This window comes from Impatiens glandulifera, unplaced genomic scaffold (assembly GCF_907164915.1).
Source record: "Impatiens glandulifera unplaced genomic scaffold, dImpGla2.1, whole genome shotgun sequence".
Lineage (NCBI taxonomy): Eukaryota > Viridiplantae > Streptophyta > Magnoliopsida > Ericales > Balsaminaceae > Impatiens > Impatiens glandulifera.
The window spans coordinates 24,755-39,493 of record NW_025919597.1 but is presented as its reverse complement, the minus strand read 5'-3'; the positions used below and the strand labels follow the sequence as shown (position 1 = coordinate 39,493).

The 14,739-nt window shown below is 30.3% G+C and overlaps 1 long non-coding RNA gene across 2 annotated transcripts; it reads left to right on the top strand.

Annotated features, from left to right (window-relative positions):
- Positions 1-10,848: 10,848 nt before the first annotated feature.
- Positions 10,849-14,118, top strand: LOC124918245. Of its 2 annotated transcripts, none has more exons than XR_007097357.1 (8): positions 10,849-11,117; positions 11,226-11,425; positions 11,970-12,035; positions 12,112-12,168; positions 12,244-12,321; positions 12,470-12,525; positions 12,835-12,990; positions 13,946-14,118. It is a non-coding gene; the product is annotated as an uncharacterized LOC124918245 (long non-coding RNA). The 2 variants fall into 2 exon arrangements; XR_007097358.1 differs by lacking the exon at positions 13,946-14,118 and adding an exon at positions 13,562-13,734.
- The last annotated feature ends 621 nt before the right edge of the window (positions 14,119-14,739 follow it).

Below are 14,739 nucleotides of genomic sequence, written 5' to 3'. Positions count from 1 at the left end.
CCATATGCAAAGGATCTCCTCTTTGAATTGTCAAATAACTAAAGATGGTCTTTTTTGTATTTTGGATTTAGAAAAAAAAAAAGTTGTATTAATATATATTTGTTTACATTTATTACATGCTAGCAATCATTTTTATAATATTAGTATTAAATTCTTATAATGACTTGTTGTATATTTTATGTTCTCACATTAATGAATGAGAAGAAAAATAAAACAAATACTTTATATTTTTTCTGTTTAATTAAACTTGTCATAAATATTATTTTTTTACTAATTTTACAATCTTAAAAGTCACTTATGTTCCTAGTATTATACATTGATACTTTTTAAATTTTATATAGTGAAATAAAAAAATAAAAGTTAATACATGATATACATAACTCATCCAACAAATATGAAAATAATACAAACTAAATTGATTTAATTAGTGTAATATTTTTTTCAAAATTATATTAAGACAAATTGCAGCCGTATAAACATTTCGGAGCTTCAGTGTCATCCGATTATTCTCATATCAATTAATGTTTAAGGGTTTAGTTAAAATATTATATAGAATGCCTTTTAAAATTAAAATTAAAATTAAAATTAAAATTAAAATTAAAATTAAAATGAAAATGAAAATGAAAATGAAAATGAAAATGAAAATGAAAAATAAATTAAAATTAATATAAAAATGAAAATGAAAATGAAAATGAAAATGAAAATGAAAATTAAATAAAAATTAAATTAAAATTAAAATTAAAATTAAAATTAAAATTTAATAGTTTAATCGTTAATTTGAGTAATTAGATAGTTAAAAAGGTTAATTTGATACTTAGAATTTGGATAAAATAATTCAACATTAAACAATCTCTTAAATCTTGTTTGATCTTGAACCTTTTTTTTAGAAATGTTATGAATATTTTTTTGAAAAACAAAATAAAAGTATCTTAGATTAGAATATAAAAGAACATAAAATATAATATAAACATAAAAAAAAAAGAAAAAAAAAATTCAAAATCAACCAATATCGAATGTGATGCCTAAACAACACAAATTTTACAATAAAGCTGATTTCCTTGGTTCCTTTTAAATTGTTTTTATAATATAATATATATATATATATATATATATATATATATATATATATTAATTAGATGATTCAATATTCACTTATATCCATTTAGATATAAGGTTTGCCTCTAAAAAATTTATGTGTTACCAAAAACAAATTATTTAGTTAAAAATTAAAATCAATTATATTTGTTAAAAAAAAATTGACCCAAATAAACCAAATCTTATAAACATTGTGTGTTTTCATAAATAAATACTCAACTTTTATTAATAATAATGAAATAAATTATAAATAATTGAATTAAATATAAAAAAATAAATTATAAATTTGAATATTAATTTAAAGTAGATATGTGTAGTCATTTATGTCACTCTTATATATAATATTTTTCTACTATGTTTTAATTGATTTTAAAATGTTTAAACATAATAAATTTAAATTTTGATCAATAATAATATTTTGATATATTTATATATTTATATAAAATAACGAAAGGTATTTACAAAATAATATATATCGTTTAAATCAAATGTTTTTCATGATATATTAGTTAATATTAATTACACTAATACTGCTTTTTTAATTAGTATCGGTTGACTTAGTTTTTTTTGGACGAACCTGATTTTTTTTTTATGAAAATGTATGTTTGTATAAAAAAATGAAAATAAAAGTAATTAAACATTATATAAATTATATTTTTCAAAAATAAAACTTATTACTATAAGCATGAAAATTTAACTTACCTATTTGAAAAATAATATTATTATGTTTAATAATATTAAAATAGTATTTTGAATTTTTATATTCAAAATAATTTAAAAGAAGGAATTAAAACCTAATTAAAGATTAATTATTGTCATAATTAACTTTAATTAAAGAAATTTTCCAAAATTCCAAAATTAATTTGAGGATAAAATATTTGTATATATTTTACCCAAATTAGACCAAAGAAGGGGTTAAAAATATTTAATTATAATTTAATTATGATTTATGTTTAAATCCCTTGCTTAAAGTAATTAAATAAAATATTGTAAAATTCTAAAAATTTCCAAAATAAAATATAGTATGATCATAATTGTTATTATGATTCTAGAAATATTTTGTGTGAATATTTTGAAGAAAAAATAAGTTTAAAAGGAATTAAATTTGATTTTTAATGACCTTTTAATAAAAATATAATTGCATAATCCTGTGTAGCTGATTTTATGTTTAAAAATTTGCAGCAGAATCCTGGACCATCAGATGAGCGCCCAGATCTCATCCGACAGCTTAGAGCGCGCCAGACACTTAGTTGTAGTGGAACCACATGCGTGCGTCCGCACCGGATCAACTAACGGGATGGACTATCCCCGTTAGTCAAGCCGCTGACAGCTGACGGAATGCAGACAACGTCAGGCGAAACGACGTCGTTTTAACTGTCTTCTTTTCTGGGATGTAGGGGTCACCGAAATTGCAACCTCACCAGCGCGTTTCTTCTATAACCTCTAGCTAGGTCCACATGCGATCAAATCCGTTGATATTTTCACCCACGTGATCTCATCATCAGTGCATACGTTTCCCTCTTATCTAGAAGCCTTATCTTCCCCGGGATAAGACTATCACGAATTAGGGATAAGAACGTCAGCGATCAAAGACGAGTCAAATTGACTTTCTACATCCCGACATTCGGGCACTATAAATAGCCCCTACCCCTCTACTACAAATCCATCAAACAATAACCACAAATTACACCTCAATTCGCCCCGATCGAAAACCTGCAATTTCCGACGAAGAATAGTTTTTTCAAAACTTTTTCTAGTGATCCAAGATTCGATCTAGGCTTCTGGATCACTTCCAACACTGTCCAGGAATGTTTTCCAACTATTGGTATGATTACAGAAACCTTGAACTTTGATTTGTAATTGAAAATTTTGAATATATTCAAATTTTATTGTTTGACCAGTTTGATCGTATTCTTATGCTTGATTGTATAATTTTTTTGTTAAGAATCATTATATGAATCATGTATGAGCTTTATATCTAGAAAGAATCGATCAATTCAACCTAGAACAAAATTTTGGAAAATTTGGTTTGAAAACTATTTTTTTGAAATATCTACGTTCTTGGTTTAAATATGGATTTGTGGGTCCAGATAGTTGTCATGCATATTTGTATATACATTTGAATGATTTTTATACAACTATAATAATATTTTGATCATGTTTGATCAAACTAAAATTTGAGTAAAAAGTTTGAAAATTTGAATTTTAAAAATTATGTGTTCTTATTTTTAATCTGATTTTGTTGATTCAATTAGTTGTATTGCATTACATGTTTCTAAACATGTTAAAATGATTTCTAAGTAACTATAATAATGTTTGATCAAATTAAAATTTTGAAAAAAAAAATTAAAAAACTGGATTTTTAAAATTTCGTGTTCTTGTTTCTATGTTGGATTTGTTGATTCAATTAGTAGCTATATATGTTTGTTAACATGTAGGGATGAATCACAAGTGACTGTTTCACCCTTTTGATCATGTTTGATAAAATTTGGTTTTGAAAAAAAGTTAGATTTTGATTCAATCTTCAAAAACCATTTTATTGATGTAATGATGTTTTTGTTTTGGTATGGATTAACTACATTCATCATTTCAAAGCTAATGGAACAAAAATCAGGCCTTGAAATGGCCTAATTTAAAAGATCTCAAATTTTGACTTAAAAAAGATGTTTTTTGAAATTGATCGTCTTAAGATCTCCAAAATCGTGATTTATGTTTGGGTTTTTGTTTTTCATGATCATATGAACCTACTACAACTTACGGATTGTGATTTGGACATCCCAATCAAAAGTTATGTCTTTCTAAAATTTCGGACCAAAACAAGAACACCTGGTCCTGAAATTTTGACTTAGGACCGAGGAAACTGACCTAGGACCATGCCATGCGACCGAGGAAACTTGTCCAGGACCGTGGAGCTTGACCGAGGAAATCTACTTAGGACCGGTCAAACTAAACCTAGACAACATTAACCTAGGATGTTGGGTCAAATTATTTTGACATAGTGTTGAAATAATTTAACCACTGATATTTTGATGATGAAATAACTTATGTGTTTTGATACAGGTGTATTGAGACAATATGTTATAAGACTTGGATCTAATGAGGGTCATTAGACCGATTTTGATTTTCATTCGCATAAAATTAGACGCACAGTCTAACTCATCGGAGTTAGACGTGCAGTCTAATAGACGTGTAATTAGACAGACGGTCAAATAGTTACACAGAATTAGACGCAAGTCTAATAGAATTAGACGTACAGTCTAACTCATCGGAGTTAGACGTGTAGTCTAATAGATGGGTAAAGAATTAGACGCAAGTCTAATGAATACACGGAATTAGACGTACAGTCTAACTCATCGGAGTTAGACGTGTAGTCTAATAGATGTGTAAAGAATTAGACGCAAGTCTAATGAATACACGGAATTAGACATAAGTCTAATAGAATTAGACGTACAGTCTAACTCATCAGAGTTAGACGTGTAGTCTAATAGATGTGTAAAGAATTAGACGCAAGTCTAATGAATACACGGAATTAGACGTACAGTCTAACTCATCGGAGTTAGACGTGTAGTCTAATAAATGTAAAGAATTAGACGCAAGTCTAATGAATACACGAAATTAGATGTGAGTCTAATGGAATTAGACGTACGTCTATTATATTCAGAATTAGACGTACAGTCTAACTAATCGGAGTTAGACGTGTAGTCTAATATATTTGTAATTAGACGGGCAGTCTAATTGATGCGGAATTAGACGTGTGGTCTAATTAGTGAAAGTTAGACGTGAGTCTAACTCCTTCAGACAAGTCTGAGATAGAACCGAAATTAGACGTGTCAGTCTAACTCAGTGGAGTTAGACGTGCCAGTCTAATGGTTATTGAATAATTAGACGTCTGGTCTAATTAATGAAAGTTAGACGTGAGTCTAAGTCCTTCAGACAAGTCTAAGGTAGAACCGGAATTAGACGTGCCAGTCTAACTCAGTGGAGTTAGACGTGCTAGTCTAATGGTTATTGTAATTAGACGCGAGTCTAATTCTATTAGACCAGGCGGTCTAATAGACGTTTTTCTGTTAGAAGGAGATGACCTATTTCATTAGACTGATTTTCACAATCCGTCTAACTGAAATACGTATAATGCTCAGTTTAAGCAGTACGCTTGAATCTAGCATTTCTACTACCCACGTGCTATAGCTGTACCCTACTTCTGCTCCACTTTCTTGTGAAGATTAGTACAACAACTATATGCATCCAATCAAGGAATGCCACGTAAGAGAATTTTCCTCACATTACCCGTTTTGCAGGTACATCCGTGATGGAATATTCGGCGCACTACCAGTGATGTACGGCCACGATCCTTGTGCTCCTATCATTCTTGAAGATTCAAGCAATGGAGGCTTTCCAATGGAAGAGTGCCACGTATCATTCTTGAAGATTCGACCGTTAGCTCCTGCTCAATATTTAATCAATACTAAGGATAACGGACAATCTGCCTCACGAACAAGCGAATACAAACGAACAAGCAATCTGATTTTACAGAGAGAGAAACTACTCAATCATCTTGCTTACTGAACTTATTCTGTGAAGCTTCTTTCTGATTGTACTGTGTGTGAATCGAGAGAGAGAGAGCTAGAATCAAAGCACCTTTAGCTGAGTGATATTCTTCATCTTGTAATTGAACAGAAAGTGTTCTGTTCAATAGTGAGCTAAGTGTGTGTGTAAACTGTATTTGATTCTTCTCATCTTATAGTGAATCCTTCCGGTGGTTGGAAGAAGGGGTGACGTAAGAGAGTTTCTCTTAACATCCATAAACAAACTGTTGTGTTCTTCATTTCTGTCATCTTTTTATATTTCATTTTGTGCTTCAAACCCAAGTAAACAATTCCGCCTTGAATCCGTTTCAAGTGTTTACACAAGTTTGCGTAGAATAGAAAGCGAATTAAATCCCTAACATGATTTTTTTCAAACTGTTTTTCATAAGCCATCATCCTTAGCCAGACCCCCGTCTCTATCGATAAAGCCGATCCTATCATAGGATCGACCTTTCCACTTGACCAAGGACCGATAAAACTAACCTTGACACTTAACCAAGGACCGTTAAACCTAACACCTAACCTAGGACCGACACCCCCTAGTCTCATCTTAGACTAGGACCGACAAAACCAAACCCTAGCTCTAGCCTAGGACCGACGAAACCAAATCCTAGCCCAACCTAGGGTCGAACCCCCAATTAGCATTAGACCTAACACCTAACCCCAACCCTAGGCCTAAGTCCGAACCCTCAACTATGATTGCACCTCTCAAAACCCTACTGAGCCCAAATTGACAAAATTGGACTTTAACCTAGGATTGAATCCTAGCAAGTTTGGTTCCCACTTTCAAAAATCCTTGAATCGTTCAAGAGTTTACAAGGGTTTGTGAAGATTAAAAAGTGATACAAATCCCTAACAGGATTTCTATCAAACCGTTTTTGTACTAAGTTGTCATCAATAGTTAGACCCCTGTCTCTATTGGTGCCACTAATCATTTCATTTAATATTTATAAAACATAAACAAGAGAGTACTTATAAGTTAATAGAATATTTACCAATAAAAAGGTTAGAGGTCCATCAAAATAGGATTTTTTTTTCTTGATTTGTTTTCCATTTTCGGACACTTTCAACCAATCCTTGTAGTGTGAATTTGCATTAGTTAATATTCTTTATGTTCTCAACATCCATTAAAGATTTGAGAATTTTGAACCTGAATTAATATAATACACGTGTAAGTATTCACAATATAAATAGATATATAATAGAATTGAAAAATGTTTACTTGGATTATGAATTTTGAACTACACATAAAAAACTTGAGACAACAAAGACAACTAAGTCAATTTTAAAATCGTTGTATGCACTTGTGTTACTTAATATCTTGGCTATCATAAAATTTGTTTCAAGAGCTGAAGTTGATTCCTTTACCTCCCATCTTACCCTCGAAACCTTCAAGAATGAATAATAATCAAATTCATGTATGTCCATCCCAATGGACTCGACTATGTCCATTGGCCCTCTAGCGAGGTTCAACACAGACTAGACAAGGTCTTCATCGATAAGCATGTGATCACCATTGGCCAATAACATAGAACTCTTCTCATGGTCGAAAATGCTCACTACGTGTTTGGAAAAATGAACAGGGCACTTGGAGACACCCAATGTAAGAAGAGAACCAAACCCGATTTCCTTGACAACTTCCTTCTATTCTTCACTAAGTTTTTGAATTATGTTGAAAAGCTCACTCGGGGTTGTTCTTGTTTTATATACTATTTTCCGTTTTTTGGTTTTGGGGGGATTTGGTATTTCTTGATCGAGAGATGTAGTTGTAGCAGTATTTGTAGAAGTGAGAATAGAAACGATTCACCAGTTGTCGATGACTTCGTCTTCGTCTTCCTATTCCTCTTCCTTTCACATTTATTCTTTATAACCCTATAAAGCAAAATTTTCAGTAAAAGAAGAAAAAATAGTAATTTACAAATGAAATGAAATAAACTGGTGTAATACTAATGAAAATAATAGAAATACAATATTAATCAAAATAAACTACCTCTCGGATTTATCGTTGGCACCGTTGTTGTTGGATACAGTGACGATTTCGTTAATGTTGTTACATACCGCCAAGACGATTTCTCGGGCGTTGGATACTTCCACTAGCATGTTGTTGTCATCGTTTTGTGACATTTTCAGAAGTAATATTCGTAGAGTAGAAGAATAATACAAGGGTTTGAAAATTGAATGATGATCGTTGAGAGAGAAAGTGAATAGTGGGAGTAGAAAGTGAAAAGTGGGATTGCAGCGGGAAAATTTTGTTTTTATTCCTTCAGTGAGTGTAGTTAGATTCACATAAATGAACTCTTATAAACCCTGTAAATAGAAATGAAGAAAATATCACTAGGTTGCGCTTGCTTCACTCCTATCCGCGCTGTAAATACCTAGTGAAGCAAGCATCACTAGGTTGCGCTTCCTTCACTCCTATCTATGCTGTAAATACGTAGTGAAGTAAGCATCACTACGTAGCGCTTGCTTCACTCATATCCGCGCTGTAAATACTTAGTGAAGAAAACATCACTAGGTAGTGTTTGCTTCACTCTTATTCGCGCTGTAAATACCTAGTGAAGAAAGCATCATTAGGTAGCACTTGTTTCACTCTTATTTGCGTTGTAAATACCTACTGAAGCAATCTTTACTGTTAGCACCATAATCACTAATATAAGTGTTGTAAATAAATACTTAGTGAAACAATCTTCATTGGTTAACGCTATAATCACTAATACAAGTTCCGTAAATAAATACCTAGCGAAGCAATCTTCACTAGCACTACAACAAAAAAGACATTTGGCGACTCTTAAAAAGACTTCTGCCAACCCTTAAAAGCGTCGCCAAAAATATCACTGACCCTTATTTTTGCATCGCTATAAGCAGGGTGGGCACAAGTTCTTACAACGCTTATTTAAGCGTCGGTAATATGAATTTAAGCGTCGCTAAAACCCATTTAATTTTGTTTGTATTTTTTTAAAATTAAAAAATCATTAAAAACATTTAAAAATCCCTTTCTATTCATTAAAAACAATTTAAATAATAACAAAAATTACCATTATAATGAGCATCCTAGCTAGTGATGACATCTACAAATCATATAACGCAATGCTACGATCACTAAACCCAAAATAAAATAAAATTAGTGAACCAACAATTCTATTTGATCAACATAAATTATAAGACTATATATGGTTCAATCAATACATATTTTAAATCATTCATCTAAAAATACCTACCTTCTTGATGTTGCCAAAATATTTGGTTCTTCAGAAAATATAACTATGTCTTTATCCCACTAAAACCTGTTTAAAGGCCGGGACCTATTTACACGAAACAACAGCCAATCGATTTCCACATCATCCAAATGCTCGATGAAAGGGATAAAAAAGAGATTAATACCTATTGGGTCTCAAATGTCTAGTTGAGCACCAACAGTGGCGAAGTATGAACCATCCCATTGGTAATCAACAGCCCTAACAAATCGCCCCAAATCAACATCTGGTTCATTTTTAACATCCTTATTGAACACATAAAATACATCTTATTATTATTAGTAGATAAATTTGTTGGATTATTTGATATATAATAATCCTAAACTATGGTCTAAACGTGTTCAAATGAGCAAGAAGAGAAAGGATGTTAATGTTCAACCACAATCGTAACCAAACTCTTACACAGGAAAGATAAGTGTTTCTAAATAGGGCTTTTGTTGAAATACATTATGATATGGTTGATGACTTTAACTAAAAGGTGGAGGAGGCCTCAAGTTCGATGTTCATTAAGAACACCCTCATTTAAGTGAGGATCATAGATGTGGGTTGTCATTTAAATAATGTAGAGATACTGTTATTTTCCAATCACTTGTGGGTGTTGTTGCTAGTAAACAAGCATAAGATAACAATAGAACAAAACAAAAACTGAGCAAACATAAACTAGAAGCTACTCTAGTAAATGTCATCAATATAGACTCTTACAGGGGGGTTAAAAATTAGTAATGTCTCTTTGAGGCCTTTGTTAATGCATCATACAGTTGTTAATAGACTTACTAAAAATCAGGTCACGACACCATAAATACAGTCCATCCAAATGGGATTATCACTACAAAAAAACGCTCAATTAGCGACGATTAATTACTGACGTATAAATATCGTCGGAAATATGCGACGGATATTGCGACGATTTAATCCACTATTAATATTAACCGTCGCAAATATAAATAAATGAAGAAAACTTTGTTGCAATAAATAAAGATATTTATCTATGCTCAATTATCGCCGCTAAATTAGAAGGTAAATTTCCGTGGCAAAATCCATAAATTAATTCATACTATATTTTGTATGAAATTTTCGACGAAAATTATATAGCGTCGAATTTATATAGTTAATTGAAAAAATCATAAAAAATATCTAGTATGGAAAATACATCACAAATTTTTGACGTTATGTTCCACGTTTTCTTCGTCATAACTTCTCTAACTGTAGTAAATTTCGTAGAAAATTCAGTTTGAATATAAAATTAAATCTCACTTAAATAATTAAATATAATTATTTTTAATTATTTTTTTATATAGTCTAATTAATTTAATAAATTATGTATATAAAATTAATTTATAAATAAATTAGTAAAATATTTAATAATGAATAATATCTAATATAATTATAAATTAAATATATAAATAATTGGATTATTTATATATATAAATAAAATAAAATTTTACTTAATAGTAAAATAAATTAAATTATTTATATATATATATATATATAGTTAACTATAATTAATTTAATAGGTTTGTATAAAAATTAATTTATAAATAATATAAAGTAAAATAATATATTTAATATAAAAAATTAATTTATAAATAAAATAATATATTTAATATTGCGGTTGCAAAGCACGTGGATAATATTGGGCATTGAAAAAATCGTAGATAATATAAATAAATAATATATGCCGTCGAAAAATCCGTAGATAATATGGATCGTCGAAAAATCCGTAGATAATATGAAACGTCAAAAATTCCGTAGATAACATGAGCCGAAAAAATTAAGTGGATAATATCTACAAATAATATGGGCCGAAATTAGTAGATAATATGGGCAGTCAAAAATTCCATAGATAAAATACAGATACTACGACCGTCGAAAAAATTATAGATAATATACACGTCGAAAAATATGTAGAAATTCTGAATAATATTCTAATGTTTCTTAACTTTCATTCCGTCTTATTTTACCCTGTGATTTCTTCTCTCACACACACAGGATGGAGACGATGCACCATCGTCTTCCTTGCTTCTCTATCAACAAACCACTTGCTTGCTTGTTTCTGTCAAAGTCGGCCTCGTTCTCTTCATTTTCTATTACAGATACAAGTATAGAGATTCTCATAGCTTCGTCTCCAGACCAGATGAAGCTGCTGGTTTTTTTTCTTTTCGAAACTGTTTTGTTCAAAGAGGTGAGTTCCATCAAAACCTAATGATTATGAATCACTTAATTAGGTAAAGAAAAAGAAAAAGGTTGATTGGCTATCTAAACCTAATCTTATACGCGGCATCATCTCCAGCCTGAATTGCAGACAGAATCCGAAAGGAGGAGGAAGAAGGGAAATGCTGGCTCTAGGATTCAATATTCAATATTTCCTAGATTTGTTCGTTGCCGGCTTTTCCCTTATGATCAGATTGGGCTTCTTCACTTTCATTGCCGCCATTCTCTGCTCTATCGCTTTCTTGCATAACGCCAGAGATATCTAAGCCTTCTTTTTAGGTAACCTAATCTCTCATTCATTATTATTCCTAGATCTGTTCATTAATTTTAGTGTTATTGTGTTCGGTGAATTTGTTAGGTTTCCCTTTGTTTAATCTTGAATCATCAGGAACTTTAATTGAGTTTTAGATTGTATTATGCCATTCACATATTGATCTGAAGATTTGTTGAGCTCTGAAAGATTTCATTGCATAAAAGCTTTTAGAGTTATTTCAATTTGACTTTGAGAAATTTGACATATTTTGGATCATTTCATTACAAAAAGGCTTAAAAGAGTATTTCAATTTGACTTTGATTGAGAAATTCTTATGGATTATAATGCATATTTTGAATCATTTCATCACAATGCCCTAATTAAGGCAAAGTAAACCACTTTAGCACAACAGTAAGAGTCTTAATAGAGTAGAATGATAAACTTGTGTAAATTTCAGTGCTAGTGATTCACTGGATTTTATCTGTTAATATTTGCTTTTATTGGTTGAATCTGATAATATTTCTGGATTCTACTTTATGAGATGAAGTTATGTTTGGTTTAACATTGCAGAAGAAAGTTCAGGAAGATGGAACAATTCTCCCTGAATTCGCAGACGAGGATGAAAGTCAGTGTAAGGTCTTTTGAATATGCTTTAATCAATAATCTTATTACCTTTTGCCTACTTTTAGGATTGATTAATCATGATTTGCAGGAGAACTCTTTGAACAACTGAATCTTGAGTTGGAAAGTGATCTTGAACTGAAAAGGAGTAAGCAATGTCTTCTTCTCAATTGTTAATTACAGTAATATTTGAATTCAAATTGTTTAATCTATTAATATGCAGTGAGACACCATGAAGTTGTATACTTGATTCATGAAGATCACGATGAAGAGGTGGAGAATGTAAACTCCAAAGTTTGAGGTGAATCTTCTATCCTATTATACCTCTCTACTTATTCAGTTTGAAGAGGTGGAGAATGTATTCTCCTAATTTATGTTTATCATTTTCGTTTACAAGCTGTAAACTGTAGTTTGAACTTACGTATTCAATTTCTGCTATGATTGGCAAGATCCTTCGTGCTTCGCGCTTCCATGCCATTATCGCGAGCCTCCCTTCTCCTGTTCTGTAAGCTCTCTTGTTTTAAACATTCAATGATTCAGTTTATCAGTTAATCCCCTGTCTGTTATGAGTATAAATCAAATTATTCTCATCTTACAAACAAGCATTGCTAGGGTTAGATTAAATTAGAGAAGGAGATAAAATATAATTAATAAGATAGTCCTCTGAACTCATTGATTGGAAGTTAAGATCATATATATGATCTTGTATCTGTAATGGCTAATGCTTAAGACATTTTGAGGTCATTTCTTTTGAAAATTCTTTTGTAAAGTTTCTTGTAAGTTGAATTCCGTTTTTCATTTTTTATTTATTCAGTTTGAGGAGAATTGAAAACTATGAGATGATGGTGCAGAAGTTGAGAAATCAATCACACCTCACAAGTTCTGCAAATATCTAACGACTTCTAATACTAGCTCTCATGGTGGTTTCTCCGTCCCTCGTCGTGCTGCAGAAGACTATTTCCCTCCCTTGGTAATCTTAGTTTATATTTAGAATCTGAAATTAAGGATTGTTGCTAGCATAATCACAGTAGTGTATTCATCAGTTACTAAACTTATCTATATCTTAGGAGATCATTAGTGCATGAAGTATAAGGGCATGTCACATCTTTTAAGAGGTTTTTCAGAATTTCAGTTTATCGTAGATCTTCTGGCATAGACTAACTTAATAGTTGGGTTCTCAATTTGTCATGGTCTTCTTGATGTCAATTTTACCTTTTTATGAGATAGAATTTGTAGAAGTTTGATAACGAGTGAGACAATACTTTAATGCAATCAACCTTGATAAAGACTTAATGTTGACATGTTGTGTATGAATTGCTCGTTACACTCTTTAATTTTTCTTATTTATAGTTACACTCCTTAACTTTTCTTATTTATAATTACATTCTATGTAGTTTTCTAATGATTACAGTATTGTCTTATGTTTTTATCATTCAGGAAATTGCTAAACAGTGAGTTAATATTCTAAAAAATGCTCTATAACATATAGAATGTAGTTTCATAATAATCATTGTTTTGACATTGATTTATTAATTTTGCAGGCATCATTTGATGAAAACTCGTAGTTCATGATAGTCATGTTAAAGTGAATTCTTGTACTGTTCGTATGGTCATGTTCAGAATTCCTTCTGAAATTAACTGTCTTGTTTTTTTCTTTGTTTGCTTATTTTTATCCATATCTTTACGGTAATAAGAAATGCAGATTAAACTGTCATTTTTTTACTAGATGAGTTTGACTTGTTTTACACCGGTATAATAGTGTGATATCATTACTCTTATATTATGATTTCTAATATTTCACATGTTAATATTTGTTACCTCTTTATGGTAAACAAAAGTTGATTTTATAGCTTGTTGAACTTGTTGTAAACTATATCATCACAAGTTGTAGTTATCAGTCTAAGTATTTTAATTTTGTTTTGCAGGTAAGGTGGGACAACAAGGAAATATTGTAGCTTCGAGTTCAATTTTTTCGTCGTTGATATGTGATTGACTTCTTATAAAATATGTTTTAGTTTTAATGACTTTGGGTTTATAGTTTATTTTGAATGTATTTAGTGATAATGAATTATTGATAATGTTATTTTGTGATAATGAATGATTAATGATTAATTATGTTATGTTATTTTGTTTTATATATAAATTTACTCTAATTTATAATTTATTCGTGAATAATATAAAAAAGTTTGGTAAAAAAAAAAAAATTATAAAATATTTTAAAATAAAATATGTGCTAAAAATTAATTATTTTCTAGAAAATTTCGTCAAAATTTTCGTCAAAAAGAACGTGGCAAAGACGGTTGAAAAAAATGTCGAAAAATGTAATCAGAAATACTGTCGCAAAACTATAAATTGGAAAAAGCGTCGCAAAAAATTTTCGACTAAATATCTATCCGTCAAAGTATTAGCGACACATATATTTGCAAAATAATTATTTAGAGGAAAAAAAACGTCACAAATTATATATTCGTCCAAAATTCTGTCGATAAATTCCGTCGCAAATCCACTATTTTCTTGTAGTGTTATTTGAAACAATTGTAGTAATGTTTCTAGTGCAGTTTGAGAAAAGCTATTCACCAAAACATTTGAAACAGGGACGAATGTCTAAATTATTTCCATAAAAAAATTTAAAAGAAAATCTATTGCCAGCCAACAGTCATTTTGTGTCAAATGACTTACAAGACAAAGCTGCATTCTATCAAAACTGTAACTGTCTACA